We start from the raw sequence: 11513 nt of genomic DNA on the forward strand, positions 1-11513 counted from the left end.
GAGTAGTTGTTTCATCTTTATGATGATTTGACAATGAATGGCATTTTCAACTTCCATTGACTGCATGTTCTCAATCAGTCATATTGTACTCTGATATGCACACAATGGGATTGCCTTGGTGCTTAAAAAATCGATGCATGGACTCCACCATTTAAATCAGAATCTCAGAAATTGGGGCCCAGATATCTGTATTTTGAAGGCTGCTCACAAGGCTGTTATGGGCAACCAGGGTTGATTACCACACGTCTAGACCAACAGAGAGATAAAAGATAGGGGAGCTCACAGTCAAGGAGCAAGGACCCTTATTGGCATCTTCCCACTTTATATAGATACAGTTTCCATAACAACGACATGGGAAAATGTAATCAGAATTCTTCTTGGAGGCACACTCCACTAGTTTGACAGAAATACAGAAATACTTTGATAAGCTGCTGGGGGTAAGGGGTGAGTCCTTTCAGGCGTATGCTTAGGAAACAAAGTAGTTTCCAAAATCTATGCATATGACAGAGAAGAATTAGATGGCCTTTGAGAGACCCAGAAGAAAATGCAAAAAGGAATAGGGGGAAAAAAGGCAAAGCAACCTGCTGTGAACCTCCTAATCTTCCATGGCCTGAATTCCCAGTGCTTGAGGTAAGGATTTCAGTGCCGAGGGTGACATGGGCAATGTGAAACGAGAGCTGGAGGATCAAGATTGTCTCTGCAGAGGTCTGGATCTCAACCATGGTGATGGCTAATACGCACTGAGAGTTCTTTAGACATTCAGGAGTAGGGGGAAAGTTGAAAGATACTGTCACATTTTGACAAAAGAGAATTTGCTGATGTCGGTGGTCACCTTGGTGTCAGGCTTACAGCTGGAACTGCATTTATGAGGTTCTACAGAGAGCCATTGTGACCAAAAATCCTCCTCCAGGGTGTTAAACTCCTGGAGGGTACTCATAAGCCAGGACTTCCCAAGAGTGTCCCGTGGAACTTGAGTTCTAAGGAGGGTACATGAAAAAAGTCAACATGAGTTCCATGATCAAAGAAGTTTGGAAAATGGGCTAAATAAAAGGACTTCCAAGGCCTTTTATCTGCTAATGAGAAAGGTGATGTTTCTAGAGGCAAGATATAGGCTGCAGCTCTCTCTGTATACTCTCATGAAATATCTCAAAGAAACAGAATTCCTTAAGAGTCACTTTGGGAAACACTACTGCAGGTCTATGTATGAATGACTGGAGCCACATAGAATGTTTTGCAAGAAAGAACCAGAAGACACAAATGTATAAGGACACATACCAATGCATTTTAAATTTGCCCACTTTTTCGATCAAAAACAAACAAGAGTAAGTTGTTTTCCCTTTCCATGTCCATTTCTAGAAACAAGCTTTGTGAAAAACAAGCTGCTGTCCCTGCTAGAGGAATCCTGCAATCCTTGGATGTTTATCCCCAAGCCATTGTTAACATGAGGTAACGGCTACTCAGGATTTATTTCACTCACCCGTTGAAACACAGATTCCCTGTGCAGAGTTGGAGTAATATATATGAGGACAATAGGGAGCCTGAAAGTTAAGAATTCATCCTGTTGTATTTCTCCAATGGCACATTCATGACGCGGCTCCATAGTTTAATGCAGACTGAAAAAGCAGTTGGCATTTCACAGCAGGAGGTTAGAAATAGAATGTGCTCTATTTCTTGGGTCAGGGTAGCTTGACTGAATAGAAGTGTGTGTGATAGATGCCGTAATGAGGTGGGAGGCAGATGACCTGAATTTTAGTACCAAAGATACCACACTACACTCTTGCTATGTGACCTTAGCCAAATTCTTAGTTTTCTTATCTGTAAAATGAGGTTTAGATGGTCCTGAAGGTCCCTTCCAAATCGAATCTATTTGTACCTGGATAACTACACAATAATGAATGTGGGCTATTTCAATGTTACTATAAAAAATCTTGGATATCTCAAAACCTACAACAGGGCCCTTCCTCGGAAAGAGGCTACAGAAGTTTTACAGCCATGATTCTCAGTGGGGCTAGGCGTAGGGATATCTCAAAACTTTCACTTTGAGAAAGTTTTCCCACCCCATGAGTTTTTGATGCGTCAGTCATTCTAGGGCACCCTCCCTTACTCCATACAAATTCCCTGGAGTTATAGGATGCTGGGAAAATGTTGATGAGTCCAGGTCCTGCATTTCCAAATGAGATTGCTAGTGATATTGACTTGGGTGTCTAGTTACGATATTCATGCAGTCCGCCACAGTGGCCAAGGCTGCAGCCCTTCATGCCTGGCCAGTCCTCTCCAGTATTCTTGCAGCTGTCCCTGACTTGGAGTTTTACCACCTTCTTTCCCTTTGCCCTTTACTTTCTTATGGATCACTGGAGATCAAACAATGAAGCAAATATTTTTCTGATAATTGCAAAGAGCTCAGTCTATAAAGGTAACAATTTCCTACCATTCCCTAGGAATGGTTAGTATGCCTTTTCTTAGAAGTATTAAGCCAACTCTATGGTTGGATTTTGATATGCTGTGGCTGTGATACTAAATTCTCAATAATCCATCTAATTTTTCCTCCAGTAGAATTTTTGATGCCTGAATTGGAGGCCTGATATGTCCATAATATATATAATTTGAACAAAGCTCTCCAGTGATTCTGGTATTCTCTCCATCTTTCTACCCAAGTGTAAAGTCTACCCCTTACTTGAGTTTTTACTTGATCTTTTGTTACAGTTCTTACCCAAAATAAAATTTTTGTTGTCTTTTGCAACCTTCGAAAGTGTCTCTTCATTTGGGGCTTTAGCCTTGCTGTCTGAAATTGGGGAAGAACTGTAACAAAATACAATTGGCCCTCCGTATCCGTGGGTTCTGCATCCAAGGATTGAAAGAACTTCAGATCAAAAATATTTTATTTTTTTTTATTTTATTTTTATTTTTTAATTTATTATTATTATACTTTAAGTTGTAGGGTACATGTGCATAACGTGCAGGTTTGTTACATATGTATACTTGTGCCATGTTGGTCTGCTGCACCCAAAAATATTTTAAAAAGAAATGTATGTTTGCCCCTGCCCTGAACATGTACAACTTTTTTTGTCATTATTGCCTAAACAATACAGTATAACAACTGTTTAAAAGCACTTACATTGTATTAGGCATTATAAGTAACCTTAAAGATGATTTAAAGTATAAAGGAGGATGAGCACAGGCTATATGCAAATACTGCATCATTATATTTCAGGGACTTGAGCATCCACAGATTTTGGTATCCTCAGGGAGTCCTGGAGCCAGTTCCCATAGATACAAAGGGATAGCGGTATATTTCTGGTCATGTAACCATGTCCCATTTTAAGTCCATTCTTCTAAAACGTCTAACTCTCTCATAATGCCATAGCCACCTCCACAGTCTGTCTCTGGACACCTGATAGGTCTTTCCACATGTACTCTTGACCTTCTTATTCATCCTTTACATAGTGGCTAGAAGGATCTTTTAAAGATTGAGTCAGTGCTTGTCCCACTGAAAACTCTTCTGGCTTCTATTTGCTCTTAGGACAGATTGCAAACTCAACATGGCCTACTAGAGCTTTTCACATCTCAACTGTGGCCACCCACCCCATTCGCCAAGCTTCAGTGATGTCAGCCTCCTCATCCACAGCTTGCTTCTTTCTTCATCAGGGCAAACATTGGTCCTTCAGCCAGGGACCATCTTTCCCCTATTTCCTCATGTCAATCATAAATCATCATGTAGGTGACAGGCATGCCACTTCCATAGGTGGGAGAGCCTATGATAGTCACTCAGAGCACTGTCTGAAATTTATCTTAGCAAGTGCTGTGGGTAACAATTGAATTTATATGTTTATATGATCCAATTTATATCCAATTTATATTGTTATATTTTTCCATACAGGAAGCCAATTTTTTGGAACCATTTATTTATTGAATAACCACTCTCTCTTCTCTATGCAATAACACTTTCCTAATATTGCTTCATTCTGGTATATACCTAAGTCCGGATCTACACTTTCTATTCTCTTTTACTGGTCTTTTGTATCTATTTCTGTAGCATAACCACACTGTGTGAATAGTGTTATAACAGCATTATAAAATAGCTTTATAGTAAATCCCTGTATCTGGTAAAGAAAGTCCACTTTCCCTTATGAATGTTTTTCTTCAATATTGTCTTTGTTATTCTTGGCCTTTCACACTTCTATCGGAATGTTAGAATAAGTTTATCAAGTTATGTGAGGAAACTCTGGTAATTTTAATTGGAATTGCATTAAACTTTATAGATAAACTTTGGGAGATTTTACATATTTTTGACTTTCCATCCAGGAAGTTAGCATATGTTTCTATTTCATGTAAATTTTTTATGCCCTTCAATAAGAACTTACAATTTTCTCCATCAAGATCTTAGCCACCTCTAGTAGATTTATTTCTGGGTCACTAATAGATTTTTCATACTGTAAATGGTATTTTTTAAAATTTATCCTTTAATTGTTTATTGGTGGTGTAGAGGAATTAATTCATTTTTATAAGGTAATCTAGTATCTAGCAACTTTGATGAAGTCTCTTATTAATTCTAGTCATTTGTCTTTAACTTTACTTTGATTTTTACAGAGATATTAATTTTATTTGCAGACAATAAATATTTGATTTTCTTTACATAACTCTTTAACTTTTATCTGTTTGCATATATTATTATGCCAATTAGAACTTCCAGAATAATAGCACTGAATGAAATTGCCAAGGCAGGCATCCTTGTCAGTTCTCACTATTAAGTATGGTATTTGTTCTTGCTTTTTTTAGTAATCTCCTTTCTCAGGCTAAAGAAATTTGTTATAAGTGTCTATTATGAATTTGTGTTAGATTTCACCAAATGCTTTCACCACATGTATAGAGATTATATGGCATAAAATAAGATGGATATTTTTCCCCCTTTTTCTATTTATTGAACCAGTTTCTGTAACCGGAGAATTACTGTTTGAAGAATTGTTAGATCTTGCTTGTAACACCCTCTGGACCTATAGTTCTGTTTTCCCATTCCTTTTTTATTTTTTATACCTGTAGGTTTTCTTTTATGTGAATTCAGCAAGCATGTTTTTTAAAAATTGCTATATATTATAGATTGTATCCTGCATTTCTACATGTTATGCTAGTCTTTGTATTAACTTGGTTTACTAGCTTTCTAGGATCAGAAATCTGGGATTATTTCTTTCTTTTTAGATTAGTTCTTTAAGAAAAAAAATTTTTGGTTACTACTGTTAATGAGGCCTCTGTTTTATTATATATTCTAGCTAATCAATACTGGTATAGAAGGCATATTTGCATTCATTTCCAGTCACATTTCTAACCTCTTTCCAATGTGCCCAGCCTATTACCAGACATGGCAACCTATAACAGAAAAATATTTTATTTCCTTTTGTATTCAAAATATGAGTATTGCTAAGCCTATTGCATGAACTATCAGAAATCTACATTTCTTCAGAGTTTCCCAGTGGATTTTTTAGAATTCCCAAGGAATGTGTGTATGTAAATGACTTTCTGCTGGTGGTGTCTTTCACTTGCCCCTGCATCCATGCTCTGGACCACTGCTTCTACAAAGCCATGTGTAGATCCCCTCTCACCACCTCATAATGCATTTCATATATTTCTCAGGTTCCCTCCAAGTTTGGACATGATCCTCTTTCATAAATCCTAAGGTAATGTTAGAACAGGCTCTTGTATTTAACAAAGCTCATCAGTGAGCATCAAAAGAAGATGCTCAAGTAGACTTATAATGGAAAGAAAAGGGACTGTCATCAGATTTTTCAAGCACAACATTTTATGCCAGAAAATAACTAAGTGATACATTTAAGATATTGAAGGAAAAAAGAATGCAACCTGAAATTTTCATACCCAGCCAAACTGACTTTCAAGATTAGGTTAAAAGCTGTAGACAAGCTATTACCAACATCTGGGAATTCAAAGAATATTTTTCCCTTAAACCTTTCCTGAAGAATCCACTGGAGAACAAACTTTGGACATTCAACATGTAAAGAGGCATCAACATGAATACTGGTAGTGAGCATTAAATACATAACTACTTATAGAATGAAGTCAAAATGAAAGTATGAAAGGCAAGATTATGATGTGCAATAGTTATACACTATGGCAATATAGCTATGGTATAACTAAAAAATGGGAAAAGTTGGGAAGAGCATAAACATAATTTTTAAGTTGTTTTCAGTAATCTTATGGTGGGTTAGTATTGATAGCAGTATTGTGAAATAATCATTGTGTATGTAATGGAGGATAAAAGAAACGAGTGATTATGTCCTATTCGAATTCTATCATCCACTGTTTTCTTGAAAATCACAATTCTTAATATGGAAGAAAAGAAGCTATACATTAAGCTAGAAGAGGTTAAGTTCTTCTAAAGTTGAATTGGATATGTTTATTATTTAAATTTATATTTTTGAATATACATGTATATGTATTAATCCTTTTTTGCACTGCTATAAAAATACTGGAAACTGAGTAATTTACAAAGCAAGAGGTTTAATTGGCAGGTTCTGCAGGCCGTACAGGAAGCATAGTGGTTTCTGCTTCTGGGGAAGCCTCAGGAAACTCACAATCATGGCGGAAAGTGAAGGGGAAGGGAGGTGCCTCACATTGTGGTTGCAGGAGCAAGAGAGAGTTGATGAGGGCACTGCACACTTTAAAACAACCAGATCAGGCTGGGCCCAGTGGCTCACTCCTGTAATCCCAGCACTTTGGGAGGCCGAGGCAGGCAGATCACAAGGTCAGGAGTTTGAGACCACCCTGAACAACATGGTGAAACCTCGTCTCTACTAAAAAAACAAAAAATTAGCTGGGTGTGGTTGTGTGCGCCTATAATCCCCGCTACTCAGGAGGCTGAGGCAGGAGAATCGCTTGAACTTGGGAGGCAGAGGTTGCAGTGAGCCAAGATTGCACCACTGCACTCCAACCTGGGTGACAGAGCAAGACTCTGTCTCAAAGAAAAAAAAAACAAAAAACAAACAAAAAACAAACCCCAACCAGATCTCATGATAATTCATTCATTATCATTAGAACAACACCAAGGGGATGGTGCTAAACCATTCATGAGAAACCACCCCCATGATCCAATCACCCTTCATCAGGCCCCACCTCCAATATCCAGGTTAACAATTGAACATGAGATTTGGGTGGGGACATATATGCAAACCATATCATTCTACCTCTGTCCCCTCTCAAATCTTATGTCCTTCCAACATTGCAAAATACAATCATGCCTTCCTAGTAATCCCCAAAGTCTTAACTCATTCCAGCATTAGCTCAAAAGTCCAAAGTCTCATCTGAGACAAGGGAAGTCCCCTCCACCTATGAACCTGTAAAACCAAAACCAAATTAGTTACTTCCAAGACATACTGAGAGTATAGAAATTGGGTAAATACTCCCATTCCAAAAGGGAGAAGTTGGCCAAAAGAAAGGAGCTACAGGCCCCATGTAAGTCCAAAGCCCAGCAGGGCAATCATTAAAGCTTAAAGCTCCAATAATCTCCTTTAACTTCATGTCTCACATCTAGGGCACACTGGCATGAGGGGTGGGCTCCCAAGACCTTGGACCTCTCCACCCCTATGGTTTTGCAAGGTTCAACCTTCACAGTTGCTCTCACAGGCTGGTGTTAACTGCCTGTGGCTTTTCCAGGCTGAGAGTGCAAGCTGCTGGTGGATCTATCATTCTGAGGTCTGGAAGATGGCAGCCCTCTTCTCACAGCTCCACTAGGCAGTGCCTCAGTGGGGACACCATATTGGGGCTCCAACCCCACATTTCCCCTCTCCACTGCCCTAGTAGAGGTTCTCCATGAGGGCTCTGCATCTGCAGCAGGCTTTTGCCTGAACATCCAAACTCTTCCATATATCCTCTGAAATCTAGGCAGAGGCTCCCAAGATTTAACTCTTGCATTCTGTGCACCCGAAGGCTTAACACCATGTGGAATCCACCAAGCCTTATGGCTTGCACCCTCTGAAGCAGTGCCCACAGCTGTACCTGGGCCCCTTTTAGCCATGGTGGGAGCTAGAGTGGCTGGAATGCAGGGAACAGTGTCTAGAGGCTGCACAGAGCAGTGAGGCCCTGGGCCTGCCCCACAAAACCATGCTGTCCTCCTAGGCCTTCAAGCCTGTGATGGGAGAGACTGACATAAAAGTCTCTGAAATGCATTCAATGCCTTTTCCCCCATTGTCCTGGCTATTAGTACTTAGCTTCTTTTTATGCCAATTTCTGCAGCCTGCTTGAATTCCTCCCCTGAAAACAAGTTTTTCTTTCCTACCACATGGCCAGGCTGCAAATTTTCCAAACATGTATGCTCTCCTTCCCTTTTAAACATAAGTTCAAGTTTTATGTCATTTTTAGAAGCAGCCAGGTCACACCTTGAATGCTTTGCTGCTTAGAAATTTCTTCTACCAGATACCTTAAGTCATTACTCTCAAGTTCAAAGTTCCATTGATCCATAGGGCAGGGGTACAATGCAGCTATCTCTTTGCTAAGCATAGCAAAAGTGATCTTTACTCCAGTTGCCAATAAGTTCCTCATTTCCATCTGAGATATCCTCAGCCTGGCCTTCACTGTCCATGTCACTATCAGCATTTCAGTCATAACCATTCAACCAGTCTCTAGGAAGTTTCAAACTTTCCTTCATTGTCCTGTCTTCTTCTGAGCCCTCCAAACTCTTCCAATCTTTGCTCGCTACCCAGTTCCATAGTTCCTTCCACATATTCAGGTATCTTTATAACAATGCCCCACTCCTCTGTGTCAGTTTTCTGTATTAGTCCATTATCATACTGCTATAAAGAAATACCTGAGACTGAGTAATTTATAAAGAAAAGAGGTTTAATTGGCTCACAGTTCTTCAGACTGTACAGGAAGCATAGCAACTTCTGCTTCAGGAAACTTACAATCATGGCAGAAGGCAAAGAAGATCAAGGGGTCTCACATTGTAGGAGCAGGAGCAAACAGAGTGAGGGCAAACAGCGGGGAGGTGCTGCATACTTTTAAACAACCAGATCTCATGAGAATTTATTCACTATCATGAGCACAGTACCAAGGGGATGATGTTAAACCTTTCATGAAAACTGCTCCCACAATCCAATCACCTCCCACCAGGCCCCACATCCAACACTGGTGATTACAATTGAACATGAGTCTTGGGCAGGGACACATATCCAAACCATATCAGTACATATGTATTCATTTGAATTCAAGACACCTCACTTCAAGATCACAATCTGGATGCAAGGGAAATTGGATTGGTCCTTCACCTGCCAACTGGACATTTCTGGAAGCAAGAACTCAATCCAGAAACATGAAACATCCCTACCACCCATTATATTCCTTTAAATGAGGGCTTCTTGGAGATATGACTAATTTCAGGACAGTGGTAGGAAATACACAGGATAATCCTGAAATGTGTTTTCATACTATAAGCATCACGTCAAAAGGAATCAATTAGAAGAGGCTCTCTGTGGCCAAAAATGAGCAATTTGAGTTTTCTGAGAATATTAACTGCCAAGGATTGCTACATATATAATATATTTAAATCCATTAGTATAGTGATCCTTAAAAATGATTGGGGAAGGATTTGGGAAAACAACTCATTATCTTTAAAACTAACAAAGGAGAATGAATTAAGCATTCATCCTGTCTTTTCTATATGAATTTTATCTCAGATATCAAATAGTAGATGAGAAGTGACTCTTCATAGAAAGATTCCAGGTAATTAAGAAGAAATGAAATCTCCACTTTGCAGCTCATAATCAATTCACATATCTAAGCCTTGAGCAGCAATAGCTGCTAACACAAAGGGAGGCAACTAGACAGTCCGTGCCTCCTGATGAAAGAACACAATCATCCATGGTCTTGCCAAAATACACAAACAAATCTGAATCTGATCAAACTACCAATTTACAGGAAATACAGAGGGCAGAGGAACATGTTAAACTATACCATAATGATATAATCAACAAAACCCAGATCATGAGAATCTCTATAGGTAAAAGAAAAAACTCTTTGACAAATACTTTACAAAGGATAAAAAGGATCATGGGGTGAAATTTTAGATGAAAAGAAACAAGACAAATTTTAAAAGGAGACCAAATTAAACCATAGCATTTATGAATGCACAATTGGGTGGTCAAACTATTTCTTTAAAAAGGGAATTGATTGCAATAAAAAACCAAGATAGCGGTTTATTTTAGGGAAGAGGAACCAAGTATGTGGAGGGCTTCTTGGGTAGCTCATAAAGTCTATTTCTTGACCCGGTGGTATTTATATGAGTACTTGTCCTACAGTAATTCATTAAACTGTAATTTTGTGTTATGGAATTTTCTGTATCTGTGTTTCATTTTATAATAAAAGCGGTTTTCTAAAAAATCTTTATTGGATGCTTAAGAAACAATATTCAAAACATTACTAAGTGCTACTAAAAGTAATTTCTTTGGGGGATCACAAGCCAAAATTTAATCTTGGCATTTCCATCTAGCTCCTGCTAGACGTTTCTTTCCTAGAGTTCTAGGAAAGAAATACTAGTTCAAATCCCACACAGCCAAATCCCTCAGCCTCTTAACCTTACTTCTCCCACTCTTTCACATTAGTGAGAGAGGGAAGTCGGCCCCTTCCCAAGAATAAAGCCCATTCATTTGCCTCTACACAAGAATCATTGAGAGTGGGAACATCCATTTCCTTTCATGAAAACTCCCACCTTCACTCACGGGGTATAATCTGACCTCAGGACCTCAGAAAAAGAATCATAGTCTGGACTATTCAATACAAGTAACAGTACATAAGGGATGCTATCATTTGAGTCCAATTATATATTTAAGGAAAAATTATTTCTTCATTCAGAAGTATACTTGGGTTAAAACTCATGTTAATTCATGTCATCACTACAGTATTACCTTTTTATTCTGAAATGTATATTCAGATGAATGGTGCACTGTTTTCTCCTTTAAAATAGCTTCCCTATTGGGACTTTTTCTCTCTCGAATCTTAAATGAGTTTTCTCAAAACAAAGGAAATCTCAACTTCTAAAAATGGAAAACTCCAACAACCTCCAAAAGACAGTTGTTCCCCGTCTTCTCCTACTGCTGCAAATCAAATCTAATCCTAATTTTTCTCTTTCTTGAGCACTTATAACTGACACCAGTCATTGATTTTTTAAAATCCCTTTCATTTAGCCCTTGGTTCCATCTATAAATCTTACAACTTCCGGCCGGGCGCGGTGGCTCAAGCCTGTAATCCCAGCACTTTGGGAGGCCGAGACGGGCGGATCACGAGGTCAGGAGATCGAGACCATCCTGGCTAACACGGTGAAACCCCGTCTCTACTAAAAATTACAAAAAAAAAAAAACTAGCCGGGCGAGGTGGCGGGTGCCTGTAGTCCCAGCTACTCGGGAGGCTGAGGCCGGAGAATGGCGTGAACCCGGGAGGCGGAGCTTGCAGTGAGCCGAGATCCGGCCACTGCACTCCAGCCTGGGTGACAGAGCAAGACTCCGTCTCAAAAAAAA

The sequence above is a fragment of the Theropithecus gelada genome, chromosome 7b (genome assembly GCF_003255815.1).
Source record: "Theropithecus gelada isolate Dixy chromosome 7b, Tgel_1.0, whole genome shotgun sequence".
Lineage (NCBI taxonomy): Eukaryota > Metazoa > Chordata > Mammalia > Primates > Cercopithecidae > Theropithecus > Theropithecus gelada.